The sequence below is a fragment of the Temnothorax longispinosus genome, chromosome 10 (assembly GCF_030848805.1).
Source record: "Temnothorax longispinosus isolate EJ_2023e chromosome 10, Tlon_JGU_v1, whole genome shotgun sequence".
In the NCBI taxonomy this organism is placed as follows: Eukaryota; Metazoa; Arthropoda; class Insecta; order Hymenoptera; family Formicidae; genus Temnothorax; species Temnothorax longispinosus.
The window spans coordinates 12653767-12671943 of NC_092367.1; the positions used below are offsets into that span (position 1 = coordinate 12653767).

The following is an 18177-nucleotide window of genomic DNA, read 5'->3' on the forward strand; positions in this document are numbered from 1 at the left end:
GTATAGAATTTCGTGTTTTTTTCCTTTCGCATAGCGAACGGCGTATGGACCGGACGTCGCTTGCCGATCACGTCTGCCACCCGGGATAAATTATATGCGAAGGGATAAAATTCGAGACTGCGCGACGCGACGCGATGCGACGCGGTGCGATTGCTCGGGGGGTACCTTCGAAAATCCTCAGGAACGTGAGCTGCCACACTGACGAGCGCCGATTAGCGAATAGAGTTATGTGTGTCCGTGTACCTCGCCTGATCGATTGGACAAATACGAGAAGTGAGGAGAAAGCCCCTCCTCTCTCTTTTATGCGAGATATCTTATTGTTTGCGGAGATCACGGTGAGGGAGGTCGCTACGAATTTATGATCGGAATAAAAGACCGAAATGAAGGCTTGAATATGACGTAAGGATTTTACTCCTGTCTACGACATTTTTTAAAGAATTTTTTTGTAATACTATATATAAATGTTTTTATCTTATTGTGAAGCATTTACTACTTGATAAAAACTGTATTATTTAAAATATGTTTACTTGGATGCTTGGTTGGAACGCGGATAGGTACTCGATGTAATAAATGTAACGATATTAATTCGTATTGACAGCCGTCGATATTAATTTACTAAATCTTTGTGATATAATGTGATATTGATGGAATCTACTTAATATTATAATTATTTTCGGTAAATCGACGTTTAATACGAGAGTTATATAGGTACCGTTAGGCGATCGTAGTTTTCTCGTGTAAATACAAAACCGAAAGAGCTCAATGAATATTCATTTCGGTGTAGCGGGCAAGTTATATATAAATAGGTTTTATAAATATAACTGTGGATTGGTACATAGGATCTAAAAGATTATCATAAGTTTTCTATAATATTTTACATATTTACGATTAACTCGGGGGAAGGAGAAGGGCTTGATAAATTGGGGAAATGCATAATTTACATTTATGATTCGATATAGTCTAAAGAAGAGAAATGGATAAAAATTACCAAAACTCAATATTAATATAAAATACACAAAAAATCGGAAATAAAATAATGCCGTAAAATTAAGTGCAAATTAGAGTTTAAAAATCCTACAGAAGTTTCGAGGAAATTTGAAAATATCACAATACGATTATAACATCGGGATTGTTAATCCCGTTGCCATATTTCGAATACGATAAAATATACTTGTTATTAGAAAAGCTTATTATTTAAATTTTGATTAACCATTGCGATTTGCATAATCATCATGCGTTGCAAAACGCGGACATTTTAATGATTGGAAAGAATTTCGCGATCTTCCTTAACTCTTGCTCGTAGCTATTAGCAATTAATGTCTATATAACTCTATTTTTTTAAGAATAGGTTTATATATGCTTGCTTCACTTTGTACTCAGTACATAAAAATATTTTTTAAACGTTTACGTTATTTGTTGCTGTAAAATGAACACGCGCTGTGCTCATCCAAATTTCCAAATAAAAAATCACATTTTTAATTATTCTAGTTTTGAAATACTTTTTACATATATACATATGCATTACATACGCGTGCGCGCGTATAATTATGAATTGTGTCCAATGTACTGTAATATAATAAATTACTTATGGACACAATTCGTAATTATGTATTATTCCTTTGAATAAAGTTATTGTAAGAAAACTGGGTGTGCAAATACTTTTTTGATAAAACGCGTTTAGGATGTAAATTTTGATTATTAATTTTATTTTACGCTCCAGGAATTTATTTCGACTTCGCGAATTTTATTCGTTACGTGTAATATGACGTCTTGTGTGCCCCTATTGTGTTCTAGAATATCGTTCGAGTGTTAACCTTGGCCTCCCTCAGCATTTTTATCGTACCCGTGCGACCTGCAAAACGCCGTGCTTTACGTACGTGCTCCTAGGCTTATCTTACTTGTACTACCATGCTTGAGCTGCGCGTTAGAACCCAGGCGTTAGCTGAGTAAATATTAGTTGTAGAAACGAACATATATTAACTGCATTATGAGCTAGCGGATCAATACGCTCGCGAAAACGCGTTGTTAATTACACGTACCAACATTTCACGGATAAAATATGGCTCTGAAACTTGTATTCAACTAGTTGATTCTATAATATTCAATAAATAGTTAAAAATTACAAAAAGGTATCGCTGTTACCTCACAATAATTTTATGTCATTGAATATATTATTTCGCACATGTTTAATAATTACAATTTTTCTTTATTTTATACGCCTCTAATTTTTGTCGTCTCAATTGGTTGATTAATAGATATGAAAAATTATTAATTAAGAGTTTATTATAATTTGAATTGCATATGATTTACATGCAGTTTTATTTTGTCTAATCAATGATGTGCTTCTTTTACCGTGGAAATTCGTTGTCGTTTTGACTGATTCATTATTTCGATGGAGGTGCAAATTAAAAAAAAAATAGCGTGACTATACACTTTCGCTTTTATTAAGACTGTAATTTTATGAATACTCTTATTCATCATCAGTTACCTCAGTTACTATAAATCAGTTACCTCGATATTGGAGATTGTCCGCGTTTAAAATTATTTACGTCTGGGTGGAGTAACCTTTGAGTAACTCGAATTTCGAGATTGCTTGTCATCCGATTACTAAATTATCGAATGCATTTTCGTACGAGGTATTATTTATGTATTTTCTCTTTGCCGTTGTTAAAGACCGGTTTAACCTTAACACGAAGGTTATCTATCGCGCTCCGATTCCGCCCGAGAAACGTCAGAGAGCCAAGCCGATACTTTTACTACTGCGCTAACAGTGGGGATAAAAACATATCTGGCGAATATTTGGAAACGGCGTTATTACAACAGTGGTACGACCTAATTTCTGTTTATTTCAGAACTCGGTTTTTAAGGCTAAGAAAGTAGACATAAGGAATAATTGAGTTGATAAGAAAATTCAAGACGTTTTTATGTTACATATAGCATATTCACTTCGTTACTTTTCCGAAACACGTCTTAAAGTATATGTATAAGTTTTTAATTACTGTCTTATATAATATACTCTAATATATAGCTGATATTTATATAATATATATATAGGAATTCAATTATTACACGAAGCTCTTTGATTAACAATCTAACTCTTTGCGTTTAAAGTGTTATAAGAAAAAGAACAACTGGACAACGTTATGTAAAATTAATTTAATCAATTTAGAGTTTAGTGATAATTTTGTTTAAATTTTTACGATATATTTTATTCCATATACTATGTCTATGTAAACGCCAATTTTTATGTGATAGCGTTGAACTATGAAACAAATTTTCGTCACTAAATGAAAAATGCATGAAGTTAATTAATCTTTCTATTTCATGAATAATCTTTTGCAGAACTAACGTATTTCGTGGAAAAAGTGTTGGTGAGGGAGAGCATGGTCTGTTTTGCGCGTGCAATAATAAGACAAAATCAAAGGAGAGGAGCAAGTAAAGCTGATAATGAGGCCCCATAAAATCGGGCCGCTTCTTTTCGTGGCCCCCTTCTCTTGTCCTGGAGATACCGTCGTACTTGTTAGGTAGCTTTCACACGAGAACCTGGCGGTCGTATTATCGGTCCTGATGAATCACTCATTTCCGCTTCGTAATAATAATGGCAGGCATACGCGCATTTGGTAATCAAGGAGAGCGCGATTAAATCTGCGTATAAATAAGTTAAATAAGAGTATAAATTAATTACTTTTTTTAGAAAAAAAATATTTATAGTTGCGCGTAGAATTGTATTGTTGAAATAGAATAAACTAAATATGTTTTTTTATAGAAGGTTTTTTGATACAAAATTTCGTTAGTAGAAAAAGCCAATATAGCCAGACCGCAAATGGCTTTATTGGTTTGTGAATATTTGTATCAATATTTAAGATTATTAAACATTTCGAACCATTTTGGATCATTTTTTGAATCAGTTTTTCAAACAATTTACATATATGTATAGTTATTTATACATGTATTACGTATAGCCATTCATACACGTATTATGTATTTACTATATACGAGTACAATATATGCATTTTGTATACATACAAAGAGGACAGTCTAATTATGTACAATTAATAAAAAAAAGGACAAATAAAAAATTAAATTTTTTGTAAATTTATTAATTTGTTTTGTTAAAAAATATAGACATTGTTGAGCAATTCCGTATCACCTTGCACCTTTACATGATTTTTTTTTAAATATGTAGATCTTGAATATTAGACAGAAATATATAAGGAATCTTTATAAAAATGTAAAGACGTGTATATGATTAATTCCATAATATAGAAATTTATTTCTGTATATTTTTACATTTCCTTTACATAGATTTTTTTTTTTTTTTTTTTTTTTAAGAAATAGTTGAAGAATATAGACTAGAAATGTTCAGGATATACAATAATTTTTAGAAGAACTATATTTTTGGAAGATATTCTAAAAACGTACTATACAATAAAAACGTACGTTGTAATATAATGTTATACGGCGTTATACGACCAGTTATATAGCCAGCTTTGTGTGACGATAGTTTAAGGCAGCGTCTCGAAGCATATCGCGTCATTAGTTAAATAATTGCGCCAAACTGCGTATATTTGGTTTTATTATTACTTCCCAGTGTAGATTTGCGAAAATTTGCTGAAAAAGATTACGATGAAAAAGATTGCCGGTCCGCTGCATGTGGCATATTGTTACTCCGCCATAATTTTGATACATAATTGCCGAAGTGCCAGATAATACGTGAGACCTCCTCGAAAGTATCTTAATTTCGCGATAATTATCCCTTTAAATGCCGTAGACTTTTTTCTGATTGTGAGCTCGAATTTATTGACTAGCATTTATACTTTATTTTTATTTATTACCGTAACATACGAGTATTTTACATCATTTTATGAGAAAGGTTAACAATAATATCTAATATCTTATTTATAGTGACAATCGAATTTTAAGAGAATAATTTAATACGTCTCAAAATATACACACACAATATTTAGGTTTAATTTTTTTCTGCGATCGTTTACTTTAAGTATCACTAATGTAACGACTTGTATTCATGGCTATAAATGAGTTAACTGTACAAGAACAACGAGGCTATCGGACGAATAATGAAAGGACCTGCCGAAACGGTTACGCAAGAAGAAGCGATAATATAGGCGGATTTGCTGGGGCGAAGGTTTAATATCCTTCATACGGCCCGGCACATACAGGAAGACACGCGATCACGACTCACGGTCGCAGAGGAGAGGAGTCCGAGCGACACGCCTCGCGCCCATCGCGCGATCCATCGATCGTGATGGAATAACGAGCTGCCAAAGTCGCGGCCGAATCCGATCGGCCCCGGCCCCGGCCTGGCCATTCTTTGCGCGGAAACAGCTGATGGGCGGCGGTACTTTGATGCCCCACCGCTTATCGATCGACGGGTATTCGAGCAGAGTACAACCTGTCCCCCGTTATCAAAGTCACGATCGAACGAAATAATTCGGACGAGTCACGTAATTTCCCCCTCCTCTTCCTTCTCAGTCCACGCTATTAAATGGCAGTTCCGTTATCCGCAATTTGCGCTTTCGAAACGTACAATATCATCGATCGTCGGCGAAATAATTGCGTACCGTGTACGTCAGCGGACGTTTTATTTTAATTCTCGAAGATAAGTAAGTAGATCGGGGCACGTTTGAGGAAGACCGGAAAGAAGAATGTTTCTTTTTCAGGGATTCTTTAAACGCATCCGATAGTAGAACTTGTTTTCTATAAACTGTTAGAAAATTTGTTTCGGGATTTATTAAAAAAAAAAGCCATTTTAATGTTTTTTTTTTCGATTACATTATTTGAATATTTATTTCAATTTCTCTGCTGTCAGAATTTCCATTCAGATTTCTATTACTTCGCACCGCTAGGAAAACGTCTTTTTCGATTGTCTATCACTACTGGAGGACCTAATTTAAGTTGAACTACTTTCCACCTTATCGCGCGGAGTGCGATCTCTTATTTCTCGATACCCGATATTTCGATATTTTAATTCTAAACTAAACCTATCAAGCTGCCAATTAGTTAAGAGATTTTTAACTATATATACGGAACTATTTAAAATTAAACTAATTTTCTGCCAAAACGAGAAAAAATGACGAATAGAGTAAATAGAATAAAAACGAGTAAATTTTTTGTCATTTTTGACACAGTAATAAGTTTTACTGACACAATTCGCGCTATTTCTAATTATTAACTTAAAAATACGGCCACTATAATCTAATCTACAATAATATTTTACTATCTATATATTTCAATATATTTATATATTTGGTACAACATAGTATAATATTAGTGTTTAAGCTTTAACTTAAATATTACTTGAATGTTTTTTAATAACACGAAATTGATAGTAAAAGAATTTTATTGTATATATAATAAATTCCATTGTCATGTTTATTAGAAAAATACTTCGTACTAATATATCTAATAGGTCAAGTAGCACGTGCTGATGGTGGATTAAAGCTTATTATCTCGATCTCTATTTCCGCCATGTGCTTATTAGATCGGTAGCGGTACGTCAAGGCGCGTCATGCGGGTCTATGATGAACATTGATGACTTGAGAACGAGCTTTGACCCGAGATTGTCATCGTTAAACGCGATTCCGTGTTTCATTTGCGTGTGATACGTTAAGCGCTTCTACGAGTGCCTCTACGAGGGGAAGATTCTCTTTATGTTCACGGGAAGAAGAACGGGTTGCAATCTCATGTTCGAAATTAAACGGTACGAGTAGCAGAAGACAATACGCGCGGAGAATTGGTATGGCTTATAGAATGCTTCAGCTATATTATGCGATCTCACTTCACGTTTCAGAACTTTTCGTAATTTGAACTTTATCTGCCACAATTTCTGCCTGTTCTTCAATAAATATATCCAATTATATTATAGCCAATATGGGCGGCAGTGTGGTCTAGTAGTAGAACGCCAGACTCGTAATCTGAGAAACCAGGTTCGAGTCCACTTGAGCACGTAAACATGTAATTTATTTCCGAAAGCTGCGCCCTCCGTGCGAGAAAAGGATTCTCGTGCGGAGAAAACTGGGCTCCGTCTTTCGGAAAGAGACGTTAACCCGTTGGTCCAAAGGGTTAAGTGAGAGGAGAAGGGTAGTGATGGATGAGAATTGTAACCCTAAGGGGATCGATTAAAAACTTCCATTTTATTTTAGCTAATATCAGTTTCTAGATTTCAATATCAAGGCAATTAAACTAACTACGTTACGTGACATCTGTGCGCGGATACAAAATAATATATAACTACTCTTCATACATTCTCTAAAAGTCGAAGAGTCAAGAGAAATATCAAAATGAGTGAAATGCAAATGTAACGAAAAGTGAAAATTAAGCCTGTGCACTTGGAGTGATTTGCCACTCTAAGAAAAAGTAAAATTTTGCTCTATAAGTTGGAGTGAAATTGCACTCCATTTGAGTGAAAGGACACTCTTTTCGAGTGCAGTAGATCAGTGTCCATAGGAATGAATTTGTCACATTACAATTTTGAGTAGAAAATTTTACTCTGTTAGAGTCATTTATCAGTCAATCTTTAGTCAATCATGATTAGCTTTAGAGTGAGATTACATCACTTTGATAGAGTAACTGTTTTAAAAAATATAAAAAATTTACTCCTACCTTATGAGTAACCGCATTTACTTAAATTATAGTGACAATCATCTCTTTTAAGATGACTATCCCAATCATTCTAATTATATTATTAGTGGCGAAATTACTCTATGAGATTTAGAGAGTATGTTAACTAAATGTATAAAATACAAAAAATAATCTTTATTACGTAGGACTTTCCGCAATTATGTAATTGTATCTAGATTTATAAGAAACTTGCTTGATTAAGTAATTGCATTCGATTATTGTGGCGTTATAGGTGCCCGAGATGGCATCGTATTAAGTGAATTGACGTAATTTATGCACGTATGACGCAAAAAACGCAATTATCGACTCGAGTGTAATGCATTTTTCCTAAAGAATTCGGTAAAAAAATAGAATTAAAGCAAAACTGAAGTAATCGGCGCATGATCCCGCGAATACCACACACAGGTGGATTTGTTAATTATCTATCATGGACATTTCCGTGTCTGAGTAATGTTATTTATTCTGCATAGTCGTCTTTATATTTGCCGCATTATCGATTACGCGGCGACTTTATTACATTTTACGTGTTTTCAGTTAATTCAATCAACAAAGATATTTTGCGATGATATGATAAACAGTGAAATTTTAAAGATTTTTAATTGTTATTCGACTAAACTTGTGATATTGACCATACGAAATTTTAACAAAGTTTGATCCTTTAGATACCGAGATATTTTTAAAGCTTATTGATTTTTACTTATTAGACGTTAATTCTTTTTCACAACACCTCCACGGAAAGTTCGACTTTCCATGCCTGTAGAGAGGGGCGAAGGTGTGACCAATTTCACGCCAGGACGGCATTAGCGGGACGAAAATAACCACTTTCCTCCCTAGGGCGGAAAGTGGTTACTTTTGTCCCGCTATGCCGTCCTGGCGTGAAATGGCCACTCTCGCCTCTCTTTAGGCATGGAGGTCGAACTTTCCTTAAAGATATTGTGAAAAATACCGTGTGCACCTCGGGGCGAAAGCTTTTTCAGACTCGTGTGATTTGCCGCCCGAGTCGAAGGCGAGGGCGGCAAACTTCACACTTGTCTGAAAAACGCTACTTTTGCCCCTTGGTGCACAATATACCATTTTACAACACCTCCACGGAAAGTCCGACTTTTTATGCCTGTAGAGAGGGACGAAAGTGGCCAATTTCACGCCGAGGCTTACTTTCCTCCCTAGGAAGGAAAATTGGTACCTTCTGCCTCGTATAGCGGGCAGAAAGTAAAGTAACGGGCAATACAAAATCGAGGAAATAATCCGATCTTCCAATTTGAAAATTGTAATGTAAATATTAAATCTACTAACTAATAAAATAAAACTTTTTTTGTAAAAATTATATTAATTTTAATAAATAAAAAAATAATTACTATTTCAAAAATTACTTGTATTAAAACTACTGATTTGGAATTGTTTTTTTTTTTAATAATATCACTAAATAATGAGATAACTAATTATACCTATTTACATAATATCCTATATAAATAAAATCCTAAATCAATCAGATTTAGTGCATTAAAATGCAATTAAAATTATTTATATCCGACTGTAATCGGCGCGCAGTAATAAGTTGGACTATATATGTATTATAATAATACATATACACGGAAATTAATATTGAGCTGCCTAAGATATAAGCTTAGACCGAAAATGGCTTGTATCTTATTTGAAAATTATTTATTTTTTGAAATTTTATTATTATTTTAATTTTGTGTTATGTGGGGGCTTCGTCCCCCACACCGGCCTCCACCAAGGGCTTCGCCCACATTACTCTATTTTTCTCTTTTTATTTAACGATACGCGCGTATAAATTGTACGAATGGAATACCAAACGCACTCACTCTACATGCATTCAAAAGTCGAACATTTCCGTAAAGGTGTTGTGAAAAATATCGTGTGCATGGCACCTTGGATCGAAAGCTTTTTCAGACTCGTGTGATATGCCGCCCGAGCCGAAGGGCGGAAAACTTCACACTCGTCGATTATCAAAAATTGCAATCTTTCTCGATGAGTAAGTATTACACGGAGATAATTTTTTATTATATTTTACTCTTAAATTCACTACAAACTTAGGACAACTTGGCAACCAAGGAATTTTTAAAATATACAAAAGACATTTTACAAACAATGTGATAAAAATTACCAAGCAGATTGGTAAATTTTGAAAAATTATTGAAATTTCCTAGATATATTTTAGTAAAATTAATCAAACATATTTTATATTTTAATGTAATAGATATTAATATTATTTATTATGGTGGATATTAATCAGAATAGCTCGCATAAAATTCTTGGTGGTACATGTCCCACAACTACCATGATTTCAGGGTAAATTTTAAGAGAAAATTCTTTCCGTGTAACGATCACATTAAAAAGATAGAAGGCTTATTTTCTGAATACGTTCATAAGAGTATCAATCTTATGACGTTTAATATCAAGGCACTTTTGACTTTAGTACGTTTTCGTGAATTTGATACCTCACTTTATGAAATCGAAAATTTTATCGATAGTTCTATTTGCCCGCAATAGATTCTATAATTTCTAATAGTATTTAACGTAAATAATTTTTAGAAATAATATATTATTTAAAAGTAAATTAGAAATATACATATAAAAATAATAGAACTTATAATATTTAAAAATAATAATAAATAATTTTTAGAAATAGTTCTATTGAGATAGTTCTATTGATAGTTCTACTGCCGATAAAACAACAAAAATTTTGAAAAATATAAGGAAATTACGGTACTAAGCAGCACTTTTATTTTATTAAAGTGTGCAGTGTCAGCGATAAAGTTAAAAATTTATTTAAAAATACTTAAGGGTCGGAATTGTTAATAAAACGTTTAAAATTATTGGAATTATGCGAAAACTGTCGAGAACTGTTGAAAATAACGATAGAATTGAGCAGCACTTTACACTTTATTAAAATATGCAGTGCCAACACTGAAATTAAAAATTTACTTTAGTACTAAAGTATTTAAAAGCGGAATTATATTAATAAAACATAGGAATTATAGAACTTTTCGAGACTTATAGAATTTTATATTTAACAGTACTTTTTTCGAAATATGAGGTGTCACGGAAAATTAGCATCATATATTTGTAGATGTTTTAATAATATTAATTCTCAATAATATTAACAAATGTTTTAATAATATTAATGGAACTGTTTTTAAAAACTATCATGGACTACAGAATTATTACAGATACAAATAGAAATACTGATAGAACTGTCGATTCTTTAGCAAAGTGAAGTGTCAACTTTACAGAAATTTTTAATACTGATCTTGTTTTGGCGTAAGAATGTTATAAAGTCATATAGACAAGATAGAAGTGCCATAAATGTGCTATATAATACAGATAGGTATATGAAGCAACACGCGTTAAAAATGATTGATTTTGATCTACACAAAATTTATTTACAATTGCTATATTAGTAATGAAAAATACTATTGAATACAAATACAAATGTATACTTGAATACTTGAATACAAATGTTGTATTCAAGTAGTACGATGTAAGTAGGCGGTGTAATGGCGTGGACAGGGAAAAAAGTTGCGTGATCCTAACAGATCGGGACGAGGAGTGCGGCAACGTGATTGCTGTACCTACAGTCTGCAATCTTTCGCGATTGTAATCGCGGGGTTGAACGCGAGAGAGAGAGAGAGAGAAAGAAATAAAAAAAAATAGCATGCTATAAATATTAAATATGAGCAACTGATAGGGAAAATGTGCTGTCAGCAGCAACAGATTAAATAGTGGCAAGTGTATATTTAGATATATATAATTATATTTTGATTGTTAAAGGTAGAAAAAATTGCAAAAACGATGAAAAATGTCAACGACAATATTATCAAGAAGATAAAATTTCTCTACGCTTTTTTTATATTTTACACGAGAAATTCGAAGAAGGAAATCACTGATTAGGTACACAAATCTGCATATAGATTTTGTAGTCTAAAAAAGAAAAGTTCTTTGTGCATTAAATCCAAATCCGCAAACAAAAATGTCCTATTACGTCAGGTTTTAGAGAAAAATGGAGTTAAAGCTCTCTAAAAACGTGTTTTTGACTCATTTTGAAGTCGTAACTGACGAACCCGAAGTGCGAAAGACTTAAAATAACTCAAATTAAAGCTGGAATACTGCATGTGCATTCTCATATTGTAATATGAGAATGTTAAATCTTTTACTGTAAAAAACACGGTATCCATCATCGAACCTTAGGTGCGCTTTGTTTTTAATGGCTGATGTTTGCTCGTATTTTACCGTGCGCAGAAAAAAAGTAAAATTTTTAAACCTGTGTTATTGATTACTCCGAAAAATTTAACATTATTGCCGTCGTATTTAGCTTTTAATATTAAATAAAGTGCAAAAAAAATAATTCAAAATAATGTACAACAATATAAAATAGCAATTCTAGAATTTTATTCTCAACTTTGTTTCAGGATTTATTTCAGAATTGATCTTTTATTAACCGATAAAAAAATCGTATAAATATTAAAATACTTGTTTAAAAACAAATGGGTATAATTAAGTCTTTAATTTCAGTACTTTCTGGAAAAAATATATAATGAAGATATTGCAATTTTTTTAATATTTAAAAAAATATTATTTTTATTTATGCAACACGTGCATGGAAAGTGCCTTATTACGCACGCTACGCGTGCGTGATAGACCACTTTCCAGGCACTTGCCACATAAAGGCTGCGTTCGGGAAGCGCGCTATTAGCGCTATTGCATCATTCTATCTTTATCGCTCATCAGGTGTAAAACAAGGATAAAATAAGCAAATAGCACTAATAGCGTCTTCCCGAACGCACCTAAAATAGGGTGTGTAACACGTGTGTTAAGTTGAAAATTGGACGTGCGGGTGATCGCACTCGCCTCCGGCTCGTGCGTCCACTCCGCACGTCCAATTTCCATCTTACAGCACTTGTAACACAATATACTATTTTATTTCCAGCTTGCAAATTTTTCTTTTAACTTAATAAAAACTTTTGATGTATTTAAGTAGCGTCCATTTAAATGAGCGTCTCTTAAGTTCGGTTGATGTTCTTGAACTTGAAATACAAGGCAAGAATAGTCATAATAATAAAATGAATGAAACTCGAATGGAACTTATCGTACACGTATCTTACAAGCATCTATTTTTATCGTGCTTTAATCCGAGTATCATAAAATTATCAATGGCTCAGTGCAAACGTTACAACTAATGCCCACGTACGATATTTTCCTTTCTCAGAAATAATGTTATCATCGAAATTTTTTCTTGACATTATCGAAAGTTGCTTTGGATACGATTTACCTACCCTCCGCCGTCCGATTTGATCACATATTTGCTAGTTCATAAATCATCTAATCGGTATTCATAGTCATCTAGTTTGTTCACCAGCTGTCCACTTCTTTATCGCCACTTGAGTTCGATAATGTATTGGCCATAGACCTGAAGTATGTTGATCTATAGGTAGTGGACTTCTCTAATATTCTTATAAAATTATTTTTAAACATTTCGAAACTTTTTTTTTATTAATATTGATTAAATATGATTTAAGCTTATCATTTTAGAAACGGGTTACAACTCACCTCTTTAATTCATAATCTTCAGGCTCTCCAAATCAATTTCTTGCGAACATGATTTTCGACTGACATTTATTTGCCCTTTAGATTTAGGTATTTAAATAAATAAAAAATAAAACATTTTCTTAAAAAAGCCAACTTACAAAAATCAGAATCTTTATAGTATATACAGGGTGTCCCAGAATTTACCCGACAAACTGCGGAGCATATTCTGCAAGTAAAATGAAGGAAAAAATGTTATATGAAGTTTGGCTGGAAATGCTTTATTACAAAGTTATAAACCAAATATTGAAACGGAACATGAAATAGGTAACAATGGTGCTCTGACCTCTGAGTTATATTTAAAGTTTCCCGTAAGTAAAAATCAAGAAACGTTAAATCTAGTGATCTCGAAGGTCACTAGGTAATTGTTACTTATAGTTCATGTTCCGTTTTAATATTTTTTTATTACTTTGTAAAGCATTTCTTGGTATACTTCATATAACATTTTTTTTTTATTTTCACTTGTAGAATATGTTCCGCAGTTTGTCGGGTAAATCCTGGGACACCCTGTATATATGTATATATATACAACCAGTACTATACTGGTTATATATATCAGAAATACTGAGAGCTGTTAGTAGTAACACATAGGTCCTCCTTTCGATTGGATTACCGCAGCCAGTGATAAGATCCATTTAAAATGTATCTAGATACAGATACAGATACAAGTAATTGTGCTTTCGGTGATGTTCATCGATTTTTTTCCGATTTGGTGTAATGAGAAAGAGAATATGCGCCTATAAAAAAATAGGGATTTTCTCAGAAAAACGCGTGTGAATATTCCCGTCGCGTTTATTTTGTTGGGCGCGGGCGCGGGTTGGTGTCACAGATCGCGATAAAAACAGTTTTCAAAAGACTACACCTTGAGTGCGCACTCAACGGAGAAGTGCGTCTACACCACCCTTTGTGCCCGTTAACCGACGAGTAACCCTTCCCGTATGACAAAAGTCACGCCTGTAAAGGGCAACATTTTACTTAGGGCGGATAGTAATCATCGGCATTATATCGTGACTAATTGAAGGATCGAAGAAGGGGTGATGGAACGGCGTCTTGAGGAAACGTGTATGCTAAATTAATAAATAATTACTAAAAATAATAAATGTTACTATAACATTGGTCAGAGCAAATTAAAACCGTGCAAAGAAATTAATTGATTTTTTCAAGATAAATTCTTTTGTAGTATTAAAAGTCAAGAATAAAAATTAAAGAAAATATTTCTAGTAAGTTTTGACTGATAAGAGATTCTAACAAGTAGATAGGATATACTATCTTTGATCAGGCTGATTCATTTTGTAGCCTAATAATATTTGTGTAACTTTTTATACTTATTTTTACTTAAACTGCGCGCCGATTATTTCGGTCTTGAAACATAGTTATTCGTTGGCATAGTAAATTCCTATTTAACTTTTGATACTGATAAGTATCCTTAAAATCACCCTAAAGAATTTATTGCGAAAAATATTATCTCACAATCAGTCAGGGTTCGAACCTGGACCTCCTTATTGAGTGCACAATGGCCGAATTGGTAAAGACGTCCGTTACGGAATGGAGCTATACTAGGGAGATCCAGGTTTTGAACTCTGGGATATTTTTTGCAATAAATTTTTTACAGTGGATGATATTTTTCACAATGAATTCTTCACAGTGATTTAAATTTAAAGGACTTAAAGGGCTTATTAGTATCAAATGTTAAATTGCCAATTTAAATATGTTGAATTTATTGTTTCCAAATAACTGTATTTCGAGTTTCGATACCGCCAAATAATCGGCGCGCATTTTGAATGGTAATGAGTATAAAAATTCACACAAATATTATTAGGCTACAATGAACCAGCCTGACTAAAAATGGCATATCCCTGTTTACCTGTTAAAAATATTTCTCTTACATGTAAGTAAATAAACACCTAACGCGACTTTATTTTTCGAGGTACACGAATGGATTTGTCACTAGTGTTTACGAAACGATATCGCAATATCAATTTCAATTTTATATTTGTATAGTATGTATTGTATAGTATATTTGTAGATAACAGCAGTATTTACTACGATTGTACTATGATGATGGATTGCATTGACAATCATAATCTGTGCACGATACCCGCAATTCCAAAGATTGTGAAACTACACTCCTAAAAATATATAGGTCCTAATATTACAGGTCTAAAAAAGGAAAGATATATATAATCTGTTCTATTCTGTTCTGTTCGAAACTGAAATGTGAAACCTAAAGGAAAATCGTCTCGGAATAGTTCAAGGATGGAAATTATGGTTTTCTGAATGCAGATGTTGTCTTACAGATGTTCCATGTAGAAAAATAGGTCCATTAGAAAAAAATGCTGAAATATCTGTTTTCTTTAGAAGCAGAAATAAGTGAAATTTGAGAAACAGGAAAAAAATACATTAAAAATAAAATTCTCAAATCTGTTATCTGTGAGACTAGATGAAAGTATTTTCTGTAAAAATAGACGAAGAAAACGTTTATCAGGTCTCTTAATATAATTAGGATCCAATGACAGAATATAAGAAATATATCTCCTAGCAATTCTCTTCGTTATATAAATTAAAGAAACAAAATCGCCGTGTTTCTTTAAACGTGCTCTTGTGCCTGCAGAGGCTGCGTTCGTTAACACCGCAAAGTTTTCTCGGCAAACGTTGTAAAACTCGGTTCGTTATCTTTGCCATAAACGTGCTGTTACGGTGCAGCGCTTAAACAATTAATCCACGGTCGACGGTTCGTTAACTTCGCGACGCCAAAGTTTGCGCGCACGGTGGATAGTAGTTTTCGTTATCACCTCCAGTTTATACACACGGCGCCAGGAATTTTGAGATCTTGAGGAGCAGACGGAGGCAGAGAGAATTATCCTGGACAGCATAGGGGAAGGAAGATGCGTGGGGTCGACATTTTTACGAAAGATTACATCTCATTTGATTGTCGACGTTTAAGCCAGGCAAAATAAAAGAAGAATAACATTTGTGACGAATTAAAAAGGAACCCTGAGATTTCATGACGGTCTAGCTAACTTTGCCTTTGTTATCCAATATTCTCTATTAAGATACCAGACATAATATAACGTTAAGTAAGTTCCTTAATTTTGTACTCCGAGATAGTCGCCCGTAGATACTTTTCTACTTTTTCTTTTTTTTCTCTTAAAACATATATATGTCTTCCGTTACAGGAATGTGTGATAGGTAGAACCAAACGTAAATCAGGTGAATTTTTCCGCCATTGCAAAACAGCACGTCGCAATAGAAATAATATTTACGGCGGCGTTTTACGAAATCAACTTCACCTTCGGGAGTCAACGTGCGTAATTTATTTTCCGCCGCGCTTCCCTCGCGTCGGCCGCGGCCGGCCGTGCCGTTGCATCGTCGCGGCTCGCGAATGCAATCTAGCCGAATGACGTTGCACTATACGCGACGTCGCCGTGCCACATGGCGCGGCGTGTGATACTTATGAATGAGAATTAAAGACCTCGCGCGCGCGCGCGCGTGTGAAGCGATATGCTGGGTCAACGAGGCGAATGCCGAGGCGGCCCGGAATAACAAATACCTGTCGTTGATATTATTACTCTTATCGCCATTCCCTTAACTTTCTCTCTTTTCCTTTGTCACTGTATCGCACTGATATCGCGGCGTGAGATTTCACGCGACTTGTTCCGAGAGAGAGAGAGAGAGAGAGAGAGAGAGGGGGGAGAGAGAGAGAGAGAGGGAGAGAGAGAGAGAGAGAGGGGGGAGAGAGAGAGAGAGAGAGAGAGAGAGAGAGAGAGAGAGAGAGAGAGAGAGAGAGAGAGAGAGAGAGAGAGAGAGAGAGAGAGAGAGAGAGAGAGAGAGAGAGAGATTTATTAGCTGCAGTAGCTACATATACATAGTATCACAATAGTTTCTTACATTGCAACTTATTACAATACTGTTTCTTATAATGCTAACTATACATTCCGCTCCCTTCCCATAATATGTTTCACCAATGCTCCTTTAAATCCCTTCAAGGTATGCTCATCTTTCACCTCATTCAGCAACTCATTGTACATTTTAAATCCGTCGTGCAACAACATTTTTTGTTCCTCTCTAGTCCTACATCTAGCAATACACAGATTTTTACCCTTTCTCGTGTCTCTGTTGCTTCTTGTTTGCACCATTTCTATATCCCTACTTAAGTATTTCGGACACAATTCATTCACCATCTTATATACTAATAAACAAACATTATACTCGATTCTTTCTTTAACAGACATAAACTTTAACGCTTCTAACATCTTCCTAATGTTCTCCTTCCTATCTCTCCTTAGGATAATTCTCATCCCTTGAATTTGCAGTTTTTGCAAGCGCTGTACATTAGTTTCACTTAAACCTACCAGAATCGACGAACAATATTCAAACAGCGGCGCTACAATTGTATTATATATTTTACATCTCATGTCACACGACATATCCTCACTAACTCTGCGCGAAACGCCTAGCTTTGCCCCTGCTTTTTTACTAATGTAATCCACATGAGCCGAGAAATTTAGATTCTTATCTATTATTATATTATTCCTAAGTATTTTATTTCGTTTACCATTTCTAATATTTCCCCTTTTAATTTAATCACCACATTACTTTCAACCACTGTTTTTCTAACACCTCTAATTAGCATAACTTTCGTTTTATTTACATTTACAACTAATCTATTTATATATAACCATTCCTCTATTTTTAACATTTGTTCATTTAACTTATCTCTAATTTCTTGACTCGAGAATCCCGTGGTATATATCAGGGCATCATCTGCAAACAGTCTTAGAACACAATTATCATTAATAACTCCCGCAATATCGTTTATGTACAATAAAAATAACAATGGTCCTAAGACAGATCCTTGCGGTACTCCTAAATCCACACTAATGGGATTTGACAATAATCCATTAAATTTGACCCTTTGCGTTCGTTTTG

At 33.9% G+C, this 18177-nt stretch overlaps 1 protein-coding gene across 3 annotated transcripts in view; it reads left to right on the forward strand.

The window, feature by feature from the left end:
- The window catches only part of Oatp74d (Organic anion transporting polypeptide 74D), a 208261-nt gene that overhangs the window by 89134 nt on the left and 100950 nt on the right, over positions 1–18177 (forward strand). The gene's annotated exons all lie outside the window — the stretch shown is intronic.